Source organism: Zonotrichia albicollis, chromosome 1, assembly GCF_047830755.1.
Source record: "Zonotrichia albicollis isolate bZonAlb1 chromosome 1, bZonAlb1.hap1, whole genome shotgun sequence".
Taxonomy (NCBI): domain Eukaryota; kingdom Metazoa; phylum Chordata; class Aves; order Passeriformes; family Passerellidae; genus Zonotrichia; species Zonotrichia albicollis.
In genome coordinates, this window is record NC_133819.1 from 36,389,822 (window position 1) to 36,408,353 (window position 18,532).

Here is an 18,532-nt window from a genome sequence, read left to right on the forward strand (position 1 = left end):
CAGCTTTCCAGCCACTCTGCCCCAGCCTGTAGCACTGCCTGGGGATGGTGTGACTCAATGGCAGGACGTAGCACTTGGCCCTATTGAACTCAGACCATTGGCCTCAGCCCATCAACCCAGCCTGTCAAGATCCTTCTGCAGAGCCTTCCCATCCTCCAGCAGATCAACACTCCTGCCCAACATGGTGTCAGCTGCAAACTTACTGAGGGTGTACTCCATCCCCTCATCATCATCCTTGATATAGGTATTAAACAGGGTTTGTCCCACTGCTCAGCTCTGGGGACACCACTGTGATCTGTCACCAGCTGAACGTAACTTCATTCGTCAGCACTCTCTGGGCCTGGCCAGCCAGCCCATTTTTACCCAGTGAAGCATCTGCCTATCCAAGCCACGAGCAGCCAGTTTCTCCAGGAGAATGCTGTGGCAAACAATGACAAAGGCCTAAAGTCTAGGTAGATAACATCCACAGCCTCTCCCTATCCAGTAAGCAGTTCACCTTGTCATAGAGATCAGGTTGGTCAAATAGGACTTGCCTTTTCATAAACACATACTGGCTGGGTCAGATCATGAGGTTGTCCCATACATGCCATGTGATGGCATTCAAGACAAATACTTTAAATTTACACTTTTTAACCTTAAATTTGCACATACAATGCAAACAACACATACTATAAAAAGAAAATAGCTCACCTAATGAAATCAGTTAAAATCCAAAATCTAAACACAAAGCCAAGTCAATCATAGGAATGAATGCCCATGTAATTTTTATATCTTGTATTTACCACTCTTCTATACTTTTACTAATGTAAAATACATAAATACATTAGAAAATGTAATGTGAATTTAGTATTTTTTATTATACGGGATTATCTTCAGGGTCAAAAGAGTTCTACTCTGAATACAAATTTCATGTGATCTTAAAAAGAAGAATTAAATCTGCTGTATCTCTATCTACTAGTCACATGACAAGACAATCTGAAGTTTACATCATTCAAGGATTATCAAGATAGCTGTGTGTTTAATTATTAGTCAGTAACCATTCAAAGCCCTAGTTATTCATTCACCCTCCTTTATTCCACATGCTGAACTAGAGATTCCTTGAATAAAAATTCCCACTTCACTGATTGTAAACCTGATCAAATGAGTAAGATGCAGAAGTAAAACTAAGATACAAAGTTCTTAATAAATGCAGATCTAATTTACTTCTGTGAATTTCAAAACTTTCTTGTGGTCTCACAGTTCAAATCTATGAATGGACCATTTCATTAACTGTAATACAAAACCAGCTGGCATAACATTGCCTTTATCCACAAATCAGTCACTGAGGTCAGCAATACCCAACAAGCAGACTTCAGTTTAGAATCACAGAACTATACAATATATTGATCTGGAAGGGACCCACATGGATCACTGAGTCCAACTCCTGGCCCTGCACAGGACACACCAAAAATCACACTATGTGCTGTCCAAACACTTCTTGGACGCTGCCAGGCTTGGTGCTGTGACCACTTCCCTGGAGAGCCTGTTCCAGGGCTCAAACACCCTCTGGGCAAAGAGCCTTTCCCTGATAGTAACTGCAATCCAACCCAGGACTGTGGGAAATTCCTAACAACCTATGGCAGCAGTACCAGCGTAGGTAAAGAGAGCCTGTGGAGAACAGAATAGTAATTCTTGGCTTTTTTTCCCATGTATATTTCGATGCTGTTTAGGAATGGCAGCAGTTTTCCGGCCTGAATGCTCCAGACACCTTCGTAAGATCAAGATTCATCGAAAGCAAAGAGATAATTTGCTTATAATACTATGCATATAGATAAGGTTTACATATCTGATATAGAATTCTAAAATGCTTATGTGTATGCACAGAACTTCTTATACCGACTAAATACTGAAAATCTCCCAGCACCTACCATGGCTTTTTGAAAGAGATGTAAATGGAAAAAAAAACAACTTCTCTTTTTTTTAGTTCTCAAGAGAATTAAGAGAACAGGCAGTACTTGAAGCACATTTCATGAACTGTCATAAGCAAGACATTGACTGACATAAGATTCACCACAGCTGAGTGGTCAAATATGCATAAGTACATGTATGACTATTTCAATTAATGAATGAAAAACATTTTTGCTAGTCAGCAACACATTACCAATTGGCCTTATACCAACCTTATTGAACATTAAAAAGTGTGATAATCAAGTGTATAATGAAAAAGTCAAAACAAAAAGAGAATTCAGTTTTGGGCAGAACATGATCAGAGGACATCGAACTGGACAAAGTGAAGGTGACTGTTTTAAGCCATGTTGAGTCTAAGACTTGTACTGTGCATAATCAATGCAGACTGGCACTAAATTTGGATGTATCTATTCCAACCTAGTGCAGTATTGGGGTTTATTTGCTTATACTTGGTGACACACATTTCCTTTTAGATTTCCTGCCAAATGTCATTTGGTGGGATCACAACACAACAATGGGGCAGACACTGAGAAGCCTCTCATGGTTACCAACTTGTCCTATTTCTGCATAACAGCATTTCAAATTGAGGTTAAAATGGGCAGAGGGAAACAAAACTTCAGCTTCAATCTCACCTTATCATTGTCATTCCCTCTAGACCTAGAGCCATTCCACCATCAAGATGCAGCTGCATTACTAATAAGGGGCAGCTAACTCAATATCAGACCTTCTAAATTTGAGAGGTCACAAAGCAACTCTCCTCAAGAGACCAGGTCAGGTAGGACACAGGAAGTTTGAGTGTTTCTTTATTTAGTTTTTTTCTTTTATCACAGTATTAACAAAATAATTAGTCTTTCAAGGACTGTTGTAATTTAAACATGCCCATGGATGCAGTAATGCCTAGCACAGCTCAGGGCAGTCAGATGATCTGTGACCAGCTGTCATAGACAACAGAGGTTACAGCAGGGTGTTGAACTTTGAGCTCTTGCTCTAAGACAGTCCACTTCAGAAACACTGAAGAAGACAGATGGCACAGCTAGAGCTCTGAAAGGAATGTATGAAAGCAAATGTCCAGCATGGAAGATAAGCCATTTCTCACTTATGCAAGATGACAGATACTACTTAGATTTTTTTTTTCATTTGTTTACCTCTACAGGCAATTAGAAAGTCTACTTGCATTTAATTTTCACTTCACTGTCGTCTTCTGCCGATGACTTCAAGTCACTGCATCACACAGTGGCAGGGACTTTGAGAGGAATTGACAGTTTCTAAGGCCTCAGCCTCATAAAAAGGCGAATGTCACATGAAAGTAAAAATATTTTGAAACATTCCGTGAAATTAGTGAAACTATGAAATGTATCTCACGTTACAGAAAAGAGGTTAGTATATCAAGAGGGACTACACTGAAAGTCACAGTACCCAGTGGATACTATAAACAGACATAGCAATGAATCATGACAAACCCATTACTAGCTACTAAAACAAAATTCTTGAATTGACAGTGGTTTCAGTTCCTTCAAAACTAAGCAAAAAGAACAAGAATAAAATTGGCATGGCCATAACATTTCACCAAGCAAAATTCTTAACTGTAGACAGGAATTAGCCTCAAGTGAAATGTCAGTTAATTTATTGCTGTCAGCTCAGGATACATTGCAATGATGAAATCATTGCAAAATGTAACTCAGGACTTTGAAAGATAAATTCTTTCACATTGAAAAAACCCAACCCTGAAGTTAGCCTGAATAGCAATTTTGAGAGTTGTCTAGTCAGGGCGAGTAAGAAACATTAGCTGAAATACCATATTAACAATTTGGAGACTTGCTGGCAACTTGAGTAGTTTTGGTTTTTTTTAGATGAAATAGTGTAGACGGGATACTGAGCACATCAGAAAGAGTGCCAGCTTAATGCAATGCACTGCTACAGATATATTTCTTTCCAAATTAAACTGAATGTTTGAGACAAATGAGAAATCCTTGACCACTTTTCCCTCTCACTAACAAATACATCTCTGTCACCATTTTTACACTCAGGTTCAAAACAAGATCTACATAAGCTTCTCTTCATTTTCCAATACATTCAGATCTCATCTGAAACTTTGTCATTCTTCTTGTTGTTTTGTATAAGACCTATACATATAAGAGTCAACCTTCCTATACATCAAAGATTCCCATTTACCCCACTTACTCATGAGATTTAACTTGCCTCCCAGTCAACTCACACAGTGTAGTTTCTAAAATGCTCATCCCACTGGTTCCCAAAGTTTTCAGTAAATGTAAAGACAGTTCTCTTGAATGATCAAGCTTCTCATCAGCAATTTTACATTCTTTTTCTTGTTTGCATCTTTATCATTGCATACCACCATACAATAATGGGAGACAACATGAATAAAAACCCCTTTAGAAGCCTGTCTTCCACTACTACTACAAATACAGTGGGCCAGTACAGTCTACTTCAATACCTAATGTTGTATCTTTACTTTGTAGTGTATTTGTTCTTCCCAGCCCGCATTTCTTTTCTAGTGAGCAGTTATGTGGCGCTGAGCTGTCTACTGCGGTTAAACCACAACACCACCCTACAATTATTTCTGTTGCAGCTGCATCTCCTCATGGTTTGAAAACACAGAAGCATGTGCTTGACATGCACAAAAATCAGGCAAACAAAATGTTGAGACATACTCTGTAAAAAAAACAAACCAAAAAAGAGTAATGACCAGTTTGACACACCTTCTGTGTCACTGGATTTGATTTTATTCCATGTTTCCAGAAGGTGAAATCTTAAAAGAATGCTAGCTTCTTTCATGTTTATGAAAGTCCATGGCTGCAAGCATTAGGGCTAAGTAAAACTGCAAAAGGAAAGAGGGATCTATGATAAATGCTCTTCGCTAGAAAAAAAAAAAAAAAAGAAAAGAAAAAAAAGGCAAAAAAAACCCTATTATTAAGCTTTATACTGAAGGTTTTCCTCTTAAACCCACTGATTTAAGTCCTTGTCATCCACTTTCTATCCACACATTGTTCTTTGTCAAGCTCATTCAGCCTCACCTAGGTGATCCATTACTTCTGGAGGAGGAGAGGATGAATCTGAAGATTTTGAGTGTAACAGAAAATGCCCCAAGTATCACTGAAAGCTAATTCAAAACACTGGCAAAAGACTGTCTAGCTGTATTAGGAGGTATCTAACATGCTTAGGGACTAAATGATAATTAACAGCAGCTCTACAAGACCAAGCACTCCAGTCAGCATACAAAAATTATAGCATGAGTTTAACAATACACTTTTATCCCAGTCTTGGTAAGATGTTACAACCAGTAAAATGATGTTCACTCAGCCCACATTTGCCCTCTTCTCAGATAAAATTACTCACAGTTGAAATTATAACCATGACTGATCATACTCTATTACTGTAAATTAATGTAAAAATCTAGTTTCCCCCAACAGCAATGAAACAGCAACAGTCCTAACGCTCTAATTCCTGGCATATGTCAGTTTTGAATACTTGAATATTGACTTACGGAGAGAATTACGTATTCTTCATCTAATATACAAGAATTTTGACAGTTTGTAAAAAAAATTGCTGATGACCAGAAGAAAAACGTTTAACATAACAAAAAACAAGTTAGGAATTTCTCCAATCACTCAGGCTTCAGAGTGCACAGGAGTGCAATAAAGCAACATAGCATCTTAGCAGGATTTGCAACAGCTGACAGTGCCACTTGGACATTCTGTACAAGTACCTCAATCCATCCCAGCTGTGCAAAATGTCAAAGTGGAGCTCTATGTTCAGTGACAGTAGCTGCTGTCCTTTGCTCCTCTCCACTCAGTTTTGTAAGGACTGAATCTTGTAATAAACTGTTTCTGAATTTGTGGGTAAAGGCAGCATGACTGCACCAAATAGATGTCTGACATCATCATCATCTATAGCTATAAAGAATTAACATTAACTTGTATCTGTCTAATACATGCTTCATTTCTTCTCAGGTACTTCATTTCCCACACTTCATCCCAAAGAATATACTTAAGGCTCAAGATAAAAGTTGTAAGAGACAAAAGACTGGGCAGCTTTTCCATCTCTGCAGACTGAAGTTTGAAACTCTGTCTTGAAGGTGTGTCAAATGAGCCATCAACTTCAGTGGTCAAAGGCAGGAAGCAAAAGCAATCAGCAAGCTGCTTGTGTCCATATACATTTCTGAAAAATGTGTAGTATGAAAGTGACCATAAGCAACTGGCAATCAGTTGAAAATGCAGCAGGCACATCCTATCTTACACCTATCTCATTCCATCTATCCCTTAAAATCTCTTTCCAATTCCCTGACTTTCAGTGGAACCTAAACTATCATCTCGCACCTAAATCAAGCAATCTGCAAATCAAGACGCACGTAAGTGTAATGAGTAAGAGTTGGGATTATAGCACAAATTCAAAATCGAAATACCCTTCTTCTAAGTGAAATTGATCCTGAATACAGAAGGTAATCTTGTGAGAAAGGGACCAAGCATAAAGTATTTATACTGCCTTACAGTTTTTTTTACAAATCTATATCTGAAAGAATTTTCAATTTGAAAAGATAACTTCCTGAAACAAACTTACTCAAAGTAATACATCAAGTACCAACATAAAATTTCAAAGGGCATTTCACAATGATGTGTTTCTCCAAAAATTGTGAAGTAAATTCACAAACAAAAGCTGAAATTTACCATCATTCATAAAACGGTCTCATTCAATTCTCACTAGCTGCTTCCTTTGAAAGGTACACTTGAAAAAAAAATTCAACAAGTCCTAACTATAATGCAGACACTTCAACAATCCAGAATGATGAGTTTTTGATTCCTTTGGTTTTATTTCTCAAGGCACCAACTTCTGACTGAATCCTTTAAATGTGTTTTATGCACAATGCACATATTCCACTCATATTTGGAAGAAACTTTTCCACTGACTGGGACATGAATTTCCTCTTTTTACAGAAAGTCAGCAACTTCCTGCCTGTTGCACTTTCCTCTGCTTGCACTCACTCACTGTTCTTTCAACCAGTCACAAAAATTAAATTTACAGCTATCCAGATTTTTGCATACTTGAAAATAAAAAAAATATCTTCAAAATTATCTGCTACATATTTTCAGGAAGCATGGAACCTGGCAGAAACAACCAGTGCAAGTTTTACATACAAATGTGAATCTACAATGAAGACCTACCGCTCAAAGGAGTTCAAATCTTTGTTCCATTAGCCCAGACTGCACAACACATTGTACATAAAGGTTATGGGGTATAATGAACTTTAAAAGGCATTGTCACAAGCAGCACCAGGTTTAGTCTGAAAAAACCAAACCAAACTATATAGATATGTATAAGAAATGCCTGGTTACATATTTGAATTTATTAACTTCTCCCCAAAACGTGTATATTTATTAGCATCATAGGCTTAAGTGTAAGTGATGTGAATTCAAAATAAGTCAGGCCCAAAGGAGGAGAAACACTACGCTACTGTCTCACGAATAACTGAAAAACAAGCAAAGCTCCCATATATTTTTTAAGTATGCGGTGCCAACAAAAGTAACAGGCTGTATATTCTGCAAGTGTCCAAGTCACTGCTCTGAGTGCATAGGTAAGTTTTATAGGAAGCACGACATACAAAACAAACATGAGTATCAGCAGAGAGCCACTCGTCTCCCCAAAGAAATTAATAATGCCATTATCATTCCCAGCACAATCATCAAGTACTTTATCAGGTATACATTAAGGCAAGTGTACTGTTTACTTCCATTTGTCCCATAAGCATTAGATCTAGTCTCCTTGTATCACAGAAACCCAGAATTGTTTTGAGTCAGAAGGGATCTTAAAGATCATCTAGCTCCAATCCCTCCAGCCCAGAGCATGGACACCTTTGCCTATACCAGGCTGCTCAGACCCCAGCCAGCCTGATGTGGAACACATCCATGCAGGGAACATCCACAAGTCCTCCAGGCAATCTGCTCCAGTGCCTCACCACCCTCATAGTAGAGAATTTCCTGCTAACACCTGATCTAAAGCTACCCTATTGCAGTCTGAAGCCATCACCCCTTGTCCCATTCAGTGCATGCCCTTGTAAAAAAATCCCTCTCCACCTTTCTTGCAGGCCCCCTTTGGGTCGGGGAAAGCTGCTCTCAGGCCTCCCTGGTGAGCTCTCCTTCCCGGGCAGAACAGCCCCAGCTCCCTCAGCCTGACTTCACAGCAGAGGTGCTCCAGCTCTCTGTGTCATCTTTGTGGTCCCCCTCGAACTTGCTGAGGTGAGAGTTATATCTTGCTCAAAGTAGATATAGCAGGTTCTCTATTATGTTTACTCTTTCATTCTACTTACCAAACTTTTTTTACATTGCTTACTATTTAACATGTTTAAATTATTTTTCATTTCTCCCATTTAACCAATGCATTTAAAATTTCAGATTTATTAAATATTTTACAATGCACTCCTGTATTAGCAGTAACAAGCAGTATAAAATCTGAGTTTGCTGAATCTTTTCCTTTGGGTTGTTGTTTGGCCTTGACTAAGTCACTTTCCTCTCACTGAAATATATTAATGCTATTTTCATTTATGGATGAAAGACTCTACAAAAGTACTAAACATTAAACATGAATAACTAAGATAAACTTTAGTTAATAACAAGGTACAAGAAATCAAAGTATCAACTTGACACTGGATCCTCTTATTCAGTTTTATACTGCAAGCAAGCATGCTGATGTAAGTATGATAATGAAATAAACATGAAACATACCACCTAAGGCTTGAAAGTCTCTAGTTTTAAAAGAGGTCCAACTTACATGGGAAAGGTCAGTGGGAACACTTACAAAAACTTTTAAAGCACAGATGATAAAAAAACTAGTAACTTTTAAAGAGAATAATATTATTTTTGAAAGAGAATCTGTTGGGGAAGATCTGAAAATATAACTACACTGCAGCTTGTCAGACTTCAATCAGTAAAATATAGACACATCTTTCACCAGATATAAATGTTTCATTACCTTGAACAATGACAGGTAGGAAAAAAAAGAAGGGTTGAGGAAAGAGTGTGCTTATCCACATAATACCAGATGCAGGAGCCACTGGTCGCATCCACCACTGTTAATGGAAAATATCAGGATCCAGAATACAATCATCTTCATCAGCACTATGTGAAATAAATGAAGCTACAGAACATAACTAAATGGCCAGCGTGCTGGCAAAAGAAACTGCTTGTTGACACATCTAAAGTATAGCAGATAAGAAATTATTATCATTTGCTCATTAAGCTCGTCTTTAAGAATTGAGGAAAGAGTGCTGAGCATGACATTGGGGGGGTAGATTACAAACACAGCATTGTAAAATTTGTAAAATACCTATATATTACCATGGATATTGGAAACATCCATCTATGTAAAATTAACTATCAACAAGAAAGTTATTATGTCTAACAAAACTCAGGGTCAACATTGTAAACTCTTATAAACTGACAAGAATTTGAGAAGTTCTGTGGTATGGCAGTTAATCCACAATTGAGAAGTAACTTCAGTAACTTTTAAATGAAGTAACTTCATTTAAAACATCTGCTGTTGGCCACTAAGTCAAAACAATGCCCTGGATGAAAATTCATCTGACAGCAAGTACAATTCCTACACTAAGATTACAGTGAAGTCTAAATGCCAAAAATTTACTTCTGTAGTTCCAGAAATATTCTTGAAAACTTCCAAAAATTTCCATCCCTTCCCTAAATTCAAGTCTGTTCTCTACGCACACCACACAACCACACACACGTGCACCACCCAATATGGAAAAGAAAAGGCCAATGGCCCACTTGTGTAAAACCCAGAAACTACATGAAAACAACATTAATTATGAAGCAGGCACAATCCAGGTTTCAAGAAACATCATTCAGATATTCATTACCTGATAATTCAAAAGCAAAGGATCCTGACTGTATGTGGTCCTAAGGGTTAAATACACCAGCTCACTCAGAAGGTGGTGATAACAGAGGACTGTTACAGACCATCAGCTCAAACCAGAGAACAGTAGGATTTTTTCTTTTGGTAAGCCCTATTTTTAATGTGCTGAAAGAAAAAGGTCAAACTGAAGTCTTTAATACTGAAACCTAGTATCTCAGGATCTTAAGCTGTCAACAGTAAAAAACAGTTTTTAAAAACTGTTAGTATCAATTTTCTAACAGCACTCACCATAACCAAAGGAATTATCATATATTCCATTATAATAGCTACAATGAGTAAATCACTGGAGTAGACACTGTACATTGCCTAATAATTACTGATCATGGTCAAATTACATAGCCAAATAGAGATTACTGAGTTGTATATAAACACATAACACACAACAATGCTCATATTCCTGAGTTTTCAAACTTTCAGAAATAAAAAAGTGCTATGAATAAAATTAATCGGAAAGAAAAATCTTAGAAAAATATGAAAACAGAAACATCCCTAATGGCTTTTATCTTTGGTCAGGCAATTCTACATCTAGCCGAAGGGAGAATCTTTTACACTTTTGGCTACAACTCAGCCTAGTTTCTCAAAACCTCAACAAGTAAATTAAAAAAAAAAAAATTAAAAAGCAAATTAAAAAAATAAGCAGGATCAACAACGTAGAACATGGGATGCTGGATCACCATCAGTATAAACTATTGTTGCAGAGTGTAGAAAGTGAGAGATACAAAACATCCATCCATAACACCACAAAGGATGCTGGTAACAAACACCACCTCAACAATAACAGAGGCCCATAACTAGACAGAGGTGGCACAAGTGTTAAAAACTGTTACGACAGATCAAAAATAGTCAATAAATACTTTCATTCTATAGTTGGAAAGATTCAAAATGGTATAATTGTATCACATTATATTGATTTTCCTTCCAACTCATTTGTTAAGCAGATGTTCCAGATCAGATGTTAAAAAACAATGTGAGAAAAACATTTTAAATCAGCATACTTGTTAAACTTATCTCAGAGTCCTAGAGTAGTCAGCCCAGAAAATCTTGATCTGTTTATGCTCTTTAAAAACTATGCATTTTAAAATCTGTATGTGTCTTTAAATGCTAGGGTCTGCCACCATGCAGAAGAGTGAAAACACAGTGTCAAAGGGACGAATCAAGTTTAAGGCAGCCTGATATGATAGAGAATTCAGATGAGATAACAAGAACTAAGGAAAGACAGATGCATTCAAATGTATTCAAACAATAATTGCATGCCTTATTTTTAAATAGTGGCAGAGATGAATCACTGAAACAAGTCATCCAGAAAAGTAGATGGTAGATTCTCAGTATCTCGATAAACTTAAAAAAAAAAAAAAAAAAAGAAAAAGCTTAGCCCACCAGAAGTTCAGAAATCAAACCCATTGAGACAAGAACTGATGCTGCAATACATTTAAGGTGAAATGCTCTTGCAGTAAGATAGATGCAGTACTTAATGCAAGTCAACTCCAGAAAGCACATGAACTTTTCACATACACAACCAGATTAATTAGTAGTATGGTAGTAATGGTCTTTAATAAACCTAAAATAACGATTTGCCAGCCCATTAGCAGAACAAAAAAACTCCCAAATTAAATAGTACAGAAGGATAATGTTGGGGCTTTTAAATAGAACACCATGGTACCGTCTCATTTCTTCTGTATTCAATTCAGTATCAGTAACACCTGATTCTTCCCAATATTCTCAAACCAATTCCAAAGAGACTTCAGGTCATGTTACAAGTCAGTGCTTTTGGGAAATCTACATCTAACATTAACAGAGGCAGAATACCCATTTCTATTCTGTTTGGTAACTCATCAACTTGTAAGCAAGATAAATGCTAAATGTTCAATGTTCATCTCCAAGGTCTGGATGTAGTTTGACTAACTGCTCCAGCTCAACTCTTGCTGTTACAGTTACAAATATGGTCAACTGTTTCTTCTCAAGGACTGTCACACATGGATTCAGGTATGATTCAGAGAAACCACACTTTTTTCTATTTAATGTCATTAAAAAGAGCAAGAATTACTAGATTATAATGGGGGACCTCAAACTACATTATTTTCAAGTCCTTTTTGTAAAAGTAGTTGATCACAGAAGTTGCAACATCAGAAAAATAATGTCACTTGGTTAAGTGATAAAAACATTCTGAAATAAAACAAACACCACAGTAACAACCTCCCTAAAAGCTGGCAATGGTACTAGCTATACCTTTTGGAGGTCAAAACCAGAGTTCAAGCCTCACCAATGTAACAACCAAACAGTCAAGGAACTCCTTCTATCTTATTTAACAGTTCTCCTCCTCCTCTGAAAGCACAGATCACCCAACAATGTGTGTTTTTATAGACTACAGACTTAACTGCTTTGGGCCTTTTCCTGGGCCAGAAGAAAAAGCACACAAAACCTACAGCTTATTTGCTTCAGAGCAGTGCACAGCCTAAGTCAAACAGTTTAGATAACACACCACATTTGCACTCAGCAGACATCACTGGCTCCTGATCCAAAATGCTCTTACACGTGCTAATCAACAAAGCCTCCAATGGACTAGGAACTGATTATCTTAGAAACTGTCTATCCTCCACAATTCTCAGTAACAGCTGTTGTCAATTACAGCAGCATACCTAACAGTTAAAGATAAAACTCCTAAGGATGGAGCATGAAGTAAACTTTCTAAGACTTCATCAACAGAATTCCTTTCAGGGCAAAGTGTAAACCAGTTTTTGCACAGCCATTCCCCAGTGAAAAATGAAGTTGTAATGGCAACAACAACCCGGAGACAGCAAAGATGATCTCTACATTAGCATAAATCATAGGGAGGCAGGGAATGTATAACACATTTCCACCAAATCACATTTTTCTTGCACATCAGTACAAGGTAACAAAGTCTAAAAGATTCAAGTGCAAACAAAAGAGAAAAGCACAATGTTCAAGTAAAGCCAACATGGTTATGTAAAGAAGGAAAAATGTGAGAGGAATATTTTCTCTTATATTTCTCAAAGGTTACTGCCCTTCTCGCAGGCAGCAAACCTGTCCGAAAACCTCTGAACCAATTTTGTGTGGCAAGTAAGGTTTGCTAATACTGCAGCTTAAAAAGAAAAACTGTTTGTAAACATCAAGTTTCTGGCTTTTCTCAGATTTACAAGAAGGCGAAATGAAGTAAAACATGTAAGAATCTCATCAGTTTAATTAATCATTTACCAAAGCTACCAGTAGAAGCCTTACATAGCTGCCTTTTCATCCAAAAACCTGAAAAACAGCCTCTTGTTTTCATCTCACTGACAAAAGGATGCCATTACTATATTTTCCAATGTCTAGTTTTCACAGGAATTTACCATATCTGTAGTACCTAAATTATGAAGCCATCATAAAATCTAAGGGGGGAAAAATGCACCATCTTTCCGGTGTGCACTTAACACATCCAGCAATTGCTCATGTTCTCATACTTCGCTAGGCACTGAAATTGACCATGTAGGTTGCAGCCCATACAGCTCCTGTTGCTGGCTCAATAGCAAAGTTGTCAATTTCAAGTAAGAAAATATACAAAAAAAGTTTTGAAATTTACCAGTTGATTTGGAATAAACTCTGTTTGTTTACCTGACATCTGAACTTTGATTTCAACACGGTATTAATTTTAACAACTTCAGCAATCGCTACTATTTATATACATCCATGACCCTTACGGGTACAGCATTTAGGTCAAACGTGGGCCACGTGTGACGGTAAAAAAAAATTTAAAAAAATAAATAAATAAAGGCTGACAACTGGTAATCACAATTGTGTTAACTCACAATTACAGCTACTGCACTAACAAAATGAAAAAAAATGACTGGTTTCAAAAACAGAACCCATTATCACCCACAAACAATGTAAATTTCTTATTGCCCGGTTTCAGATCTTAGAGCATTTCAACCTCTGAGTTGCAACTGTAACAGCGGATGATGATTTAGAGAGAGATGGGACCTAGGACTAATTCAACTGAATATTTCAACGAACCTCAGATTCTTAAAACTATTTTCAATAACAACAATCAGCCCACATATAACTGGAATGTATTTTGGAATCTTTAGTTTCCAGAGTATTATCAGTAAACAGCTGAACTAATGTGTGACCAGTAACAAAACTGACATGTTACAACTTCAATGAAGTTTCTTTAGTCTGTAAAGAGACTTATGTGGTGCTTTTTAACCAAGTTTCAGAGCACTGTAAGGGAAGGTAACCAGGATTACTGAGAGTCAAGCAGGGAATGGATACCATGGAGCTGAGTTGCAGAGCTAGAAGTGTATTCTTTTTTCCCAAGTGTCATCCCAGTACATTTTGTACATGATTCTTTCATATGTATACCTCTTTCACGAGCATACCACCAAAGCGATGCTATGCCAGCATGATGGAACAACTGTTTCTTAAAAGCAAACCATAAAGCCTCCAGGATGTGTAATACCACAGGGCATGTAGCTAAACTGAACTACTGATGGGTACAGCACAGCAATTTCACTGTATGAAACTCTCAAACAGCTAAAATGTGTTAATTGCAGCCCCTACACAGAAATGCAAACTTGTACACCACTTGAACTGCTGTATCCCAAAGAAAAACCGGTGTGATGGTTAAACATCTACCACTGATGGCAATGGACAGCTAGCACAGACTGAGTCAGGTAGGTGAGAGCAGGGAGGTAGATAGGCTTTGGGGCAGGAAAACTGAAGGGAACGCAAGCTGCTTCCAAAAACGTTTTGAAGGCCTGGAGGGAAAAAATATTAGAATAACCATGAAGACCTTCAACTTCCCTCTTCAGCCATAGGAATCACCAACAACAATTAAAAAAAAAAAAAAAGCCAACAAACCAAACCAGAGGGGGAAACCTTGTGACAAATCTGCCTCCTCCTCCCTCTCTGCTCTCACCTCCCGGCAGCGAGGTTGCACAGCTCCCTGCCGGGGATCACCTGCCCTGGGCACGCCCCGGGCCGCCGCCGCTCCCGGCGGGACCCCGCGGGAGGAGCGCGGGAGAGGCCGAGCAGCGGCGGCGGCGCGGGGCGCGCAGGCCTCGGCGCCCCCCCGGCCCCGCTGCCGCCACTGACGGCCGGCAAACGGGCTCGGCGGGGTCCGGGGCTCGGGGCGGAGCACTGCGGCTGCGGGGCGGCCGGCGGGGAGGGGGGCAAGCGGGTGAAAGGGAGCAGATGCTCTGGAGCTGGTTTTACCTGCTGCTGCTGCTGCTGCCTGCAGTGGCATGAAGATCTGGCTCAGCCTCTCTCTCTCTCTCCCTCCCCGCCTCCCTCCTTCCTCCCCTCCCGCCCTCCCTCCCTGCGGCTCGGCTCGGCGCGGCGCACAGACCCCCGTGCCGGCCCGACGCCCTGCGAGGGACGCGGGGCAGGGGAAGGCGGTGGGGGAGACCCGGGCACGGGAAGGCAAGGGAAGGGAAGGGGAAGGGCTCCCTGCCCGCCCGCGGGGACTCGCCGTGGCACCGCCCCGCTCCCGCCGCGCAGGCGCTCGAGCCCGCGGCCGCCCGGCGCCTGCTCCTTGTCCCTGCTCCGAGCTCCGGCTGCCGGCTCCGGTTGCCTGTGCCCGCCGGGGATGCGGGGCGCTGCTGGAACGGGAAGGGCGAGCATGGGGCTGCCCTCGCGGCTTCTCGCCACCGCGCTGGGCAGCAGCAGAGGGGCGGCGGGGTTGGTCGGAAACGGGAGGGTTTGCTTCTCTTCGGGGCCTTTCGGCCTCTTGAGGAAGCCCGATCTGTTCGTGTTTACATAAAGCGTGCGTAGAGTGCAGTTACCAGTCACGCAGTGCGTGTTGAGGAGTGGGGGAAAGGGGCTTAAAATGAAGGTAATTGAAAGTGGGTCCATAGCATCGCTCCTTGGCAGCGGCTGGCCGGGTTGAGACCGCTTGGGAATCATCCTGGTGGAAGGAGTCAGGTGCTCGGCTGTGCCCGGGGCGGCCGGAGGTGGGTGCTGGCCGCCGGGGCGCCTCGGCCCCAGCAGCGCGGTCACTGGGCACGGCCCTGCCAGCCGGCAGCAGCTCGCTGGGACAATCCCGTCCCTTCCCAAGGCACCCTTGGACCGCTGGCACGCGATTGAGATCAGTCACAAAGATCTCTTAAGGCTTGGAAAATCCGGTAAACGTGCAGCTTGCTTGGCATCAGCCCTTCATTAAAAGTCATAAGGGGAGGTGAAGAGAGGGGCCCCAAGTATTGAAGACTTCACTTCTCTTGCATGCACGGAGTGCGTTTGTGCAAGCGTATGAAGGTGACGTGAAGCGCCTTGTAACCTTGTGTCTTAGGTTGCTCCTTGTGACCATTTTGCAGTTTCCCATTATGTGCACTAGGTATCCAAGCTTTTCTTTGGAATCGCCGGTACAAGACAAAATGGGGACACTAGAGGCATACTACATTATAGATGTAGCTGAAGCAGAAATATTATTTGAACCTGAGTCTTAGAAAAATAAGCCTAAAACTGGCATGTTTGACTGTTAGAACATACTTCAAGGTAACTTAGGAAGAAAGATAATCAGTCCAAGATACACCTAGAAATGAAATGGGCATAAACTTTTTAAGTTTAATGACAATTCCATGATGAATGTTATGTATGGTATCTAATCTCTGAAGATACTTCTTACAATTCCCTTGATTCCCAGGAAGGAACTTTTTAGCTTTTTGGGTAATTTCAGGGCAAGATAATCAGCCTATCTATGTGGTTTTGCCAAAGACACTTAGAGAGGAAATCTTAACTCCATGTCAGTCTACAGATGTTTTTGATTCCCAGATGTTTGATTAAGAAAAGAGAGACCAAAGTAGGTTCCGGCCTGCTGATGATAGTGTTTTACAGCCATACATTTACATTTTTTTGCTACATCAGATTGTTTAAAGTAGAAAGAGCCATTTAAAGTTAAATTGTTGGTAGATTTAAAATTAAAAAGCTCAGGACAAAAAACAAATGAAGACATGAGAATTTCCTTGCATGTCTGTATATTCATTAATTTCAAGCCCATACTTTCATTTTCTATTTGCAATAAAGATTTTCTATTTGTCTCTCCTTACATTTATTTTGTGTTAGAGCAGATCTTGATATTAAAAAAGCCAAGCAGTCAAGCATGTAATTTTTTTTCTAGTAATACCATGTTTTGAATAACTTGAACAGCTCAGTGATGAAAATACAATTTTATTTGACACAGGGCATAGCATTTGGTTTAGAAATAATACAGCCATCTACAGTCAGCCTGTATCTATCACAGTGACCTGTCCACTATAAATGCATGGAAGTTCCTATTTTCTGTTTTGCAGTACAGTGCATTTTAGGTAAAATCATGTCCAAAAGTAGTGTGTGTTTGGGAGATGAAATGGCAATGTGAAGAATTATATAGTACATTATGTGTTGAAGATAGGGGTGTATAGACAGGGCTCATTAGGTAAAATTAGTATTGAATGTATGAAGACCTTTTTTTATAAGCCTGCAGATTTGTGCTGCTGTTTAAAAAAGGGAAGTGTGCACCTGCCTTTGGCACATATTCCCACTGAGTGCTCAAGTCAGGCAATTGCGAGTTGTCTAAATAACTGCTGGAATAATTATATGAGCATAGGATATCTAATTGTGTGTGCTTAGGGGATGTCTTAAAAGATTTGGGCCCTCTCAGTATTCTCAATATGAAAATTTTCCCATGGAAAATAAAAGCTGGAACAAAAGCCAGCAGGAAAAACAACAGCAGAATCTGCCAAAAGTAGTTATTCTTGTTTCATTGGCAATCAATTGTTAGGCTAATCATAACATTTAGAATGCCATTTTAAACAAGAATGGAGGTTCCACCCCTTAAATTAAAACATTGTGAAGAAATTAGTCCCTTCTACTTATGCACCAGTAAAGAGAAAAATAAATTCCAAATATTACTAATTTCTGTATTTTAAGATTATGGAGGGTTAAGGTCAATCTACTTAGTTTATGTTCACAATACATCCTACTGCAGAGTCACAAGTAGAGGTATGTAAACTTTGTATAGGTGAAGAAAATAATGTTTTCTTGTATTAGGTGTTGACTGAAATATTCTTGAGGTTATAAATATTTTAAAAATTTTATTTGGCTGTATGTTGCAATTATGAAGAATCTTTGTTTATATTTAGATATGTTTGCAGTGAAGTTCTTCACTTAAGTAGTCTGGTCTGTAATCAGGCTATGTTTTATACATACATCTCATGTGTAAGCAGTATACGTAGCAAAAAATGCCTATGTTGCTTGCTAGCATTTTAGTTTCCTGACCTTTGGAGGAAAGAGGGTAGCCCAGCTTCATTATCAGCTATAGAATAAAGCCATTACATGCATATGAACTAGTTAGGATGATTTCATATAGTTTGAAAAAGCATTATATAGATTTGCCAATTGAATAAAATGTAAAGCAATTTTTTTTCCTTTTGCTCTTAGTTAACTCATGCAAACAGTATAAAAATTCCCATAGAATATTAATATATATTTATGTGAATTACATACAAAGCATTTTTATTGAAGTATATGCATGCATGATTGTGTGTGTATACAAATATATTTGGTTTCATATTTGATCTGTAATCCAGGAAATTTTGAAATCTCAGGAATCTTAAGAAAATATCAAGGAAGTTTTTATGACTGCAGATTCTCCCATGAGTCAAATGAAACTGCA

General features: G+C 39.2%; 1 protein-coding gene across 8 annotated transcripts in view; it reads right to left on the reverse strand.

Moving 5' to 3' along the window:
* Nucleotides 1–15,375, reverse strand: part of TBC1D5 (TBC1 domain family member 5) — a 315,747-nt gene extending 300,372 nt beyond the window's left edge. For 7 of the 8 annotated variants that reach the window (XM_026798892.2, XM_074538136.1, XM_074538133.1 and 4 more), the window contains exon 1: nucleotides 15,097–15,375. The gene's annotated coding sequence lies outside the window, so the exon portion shown is untranslated. The remainder of the gene's footprint in view (nucleotides 1–15,096) is intronic. The other variant, XM_074538145.1, reaches the window with a different exon arrangement.
* Nucleotides 15,376–18,532: the final 3,157 nt, after the last annotated feature.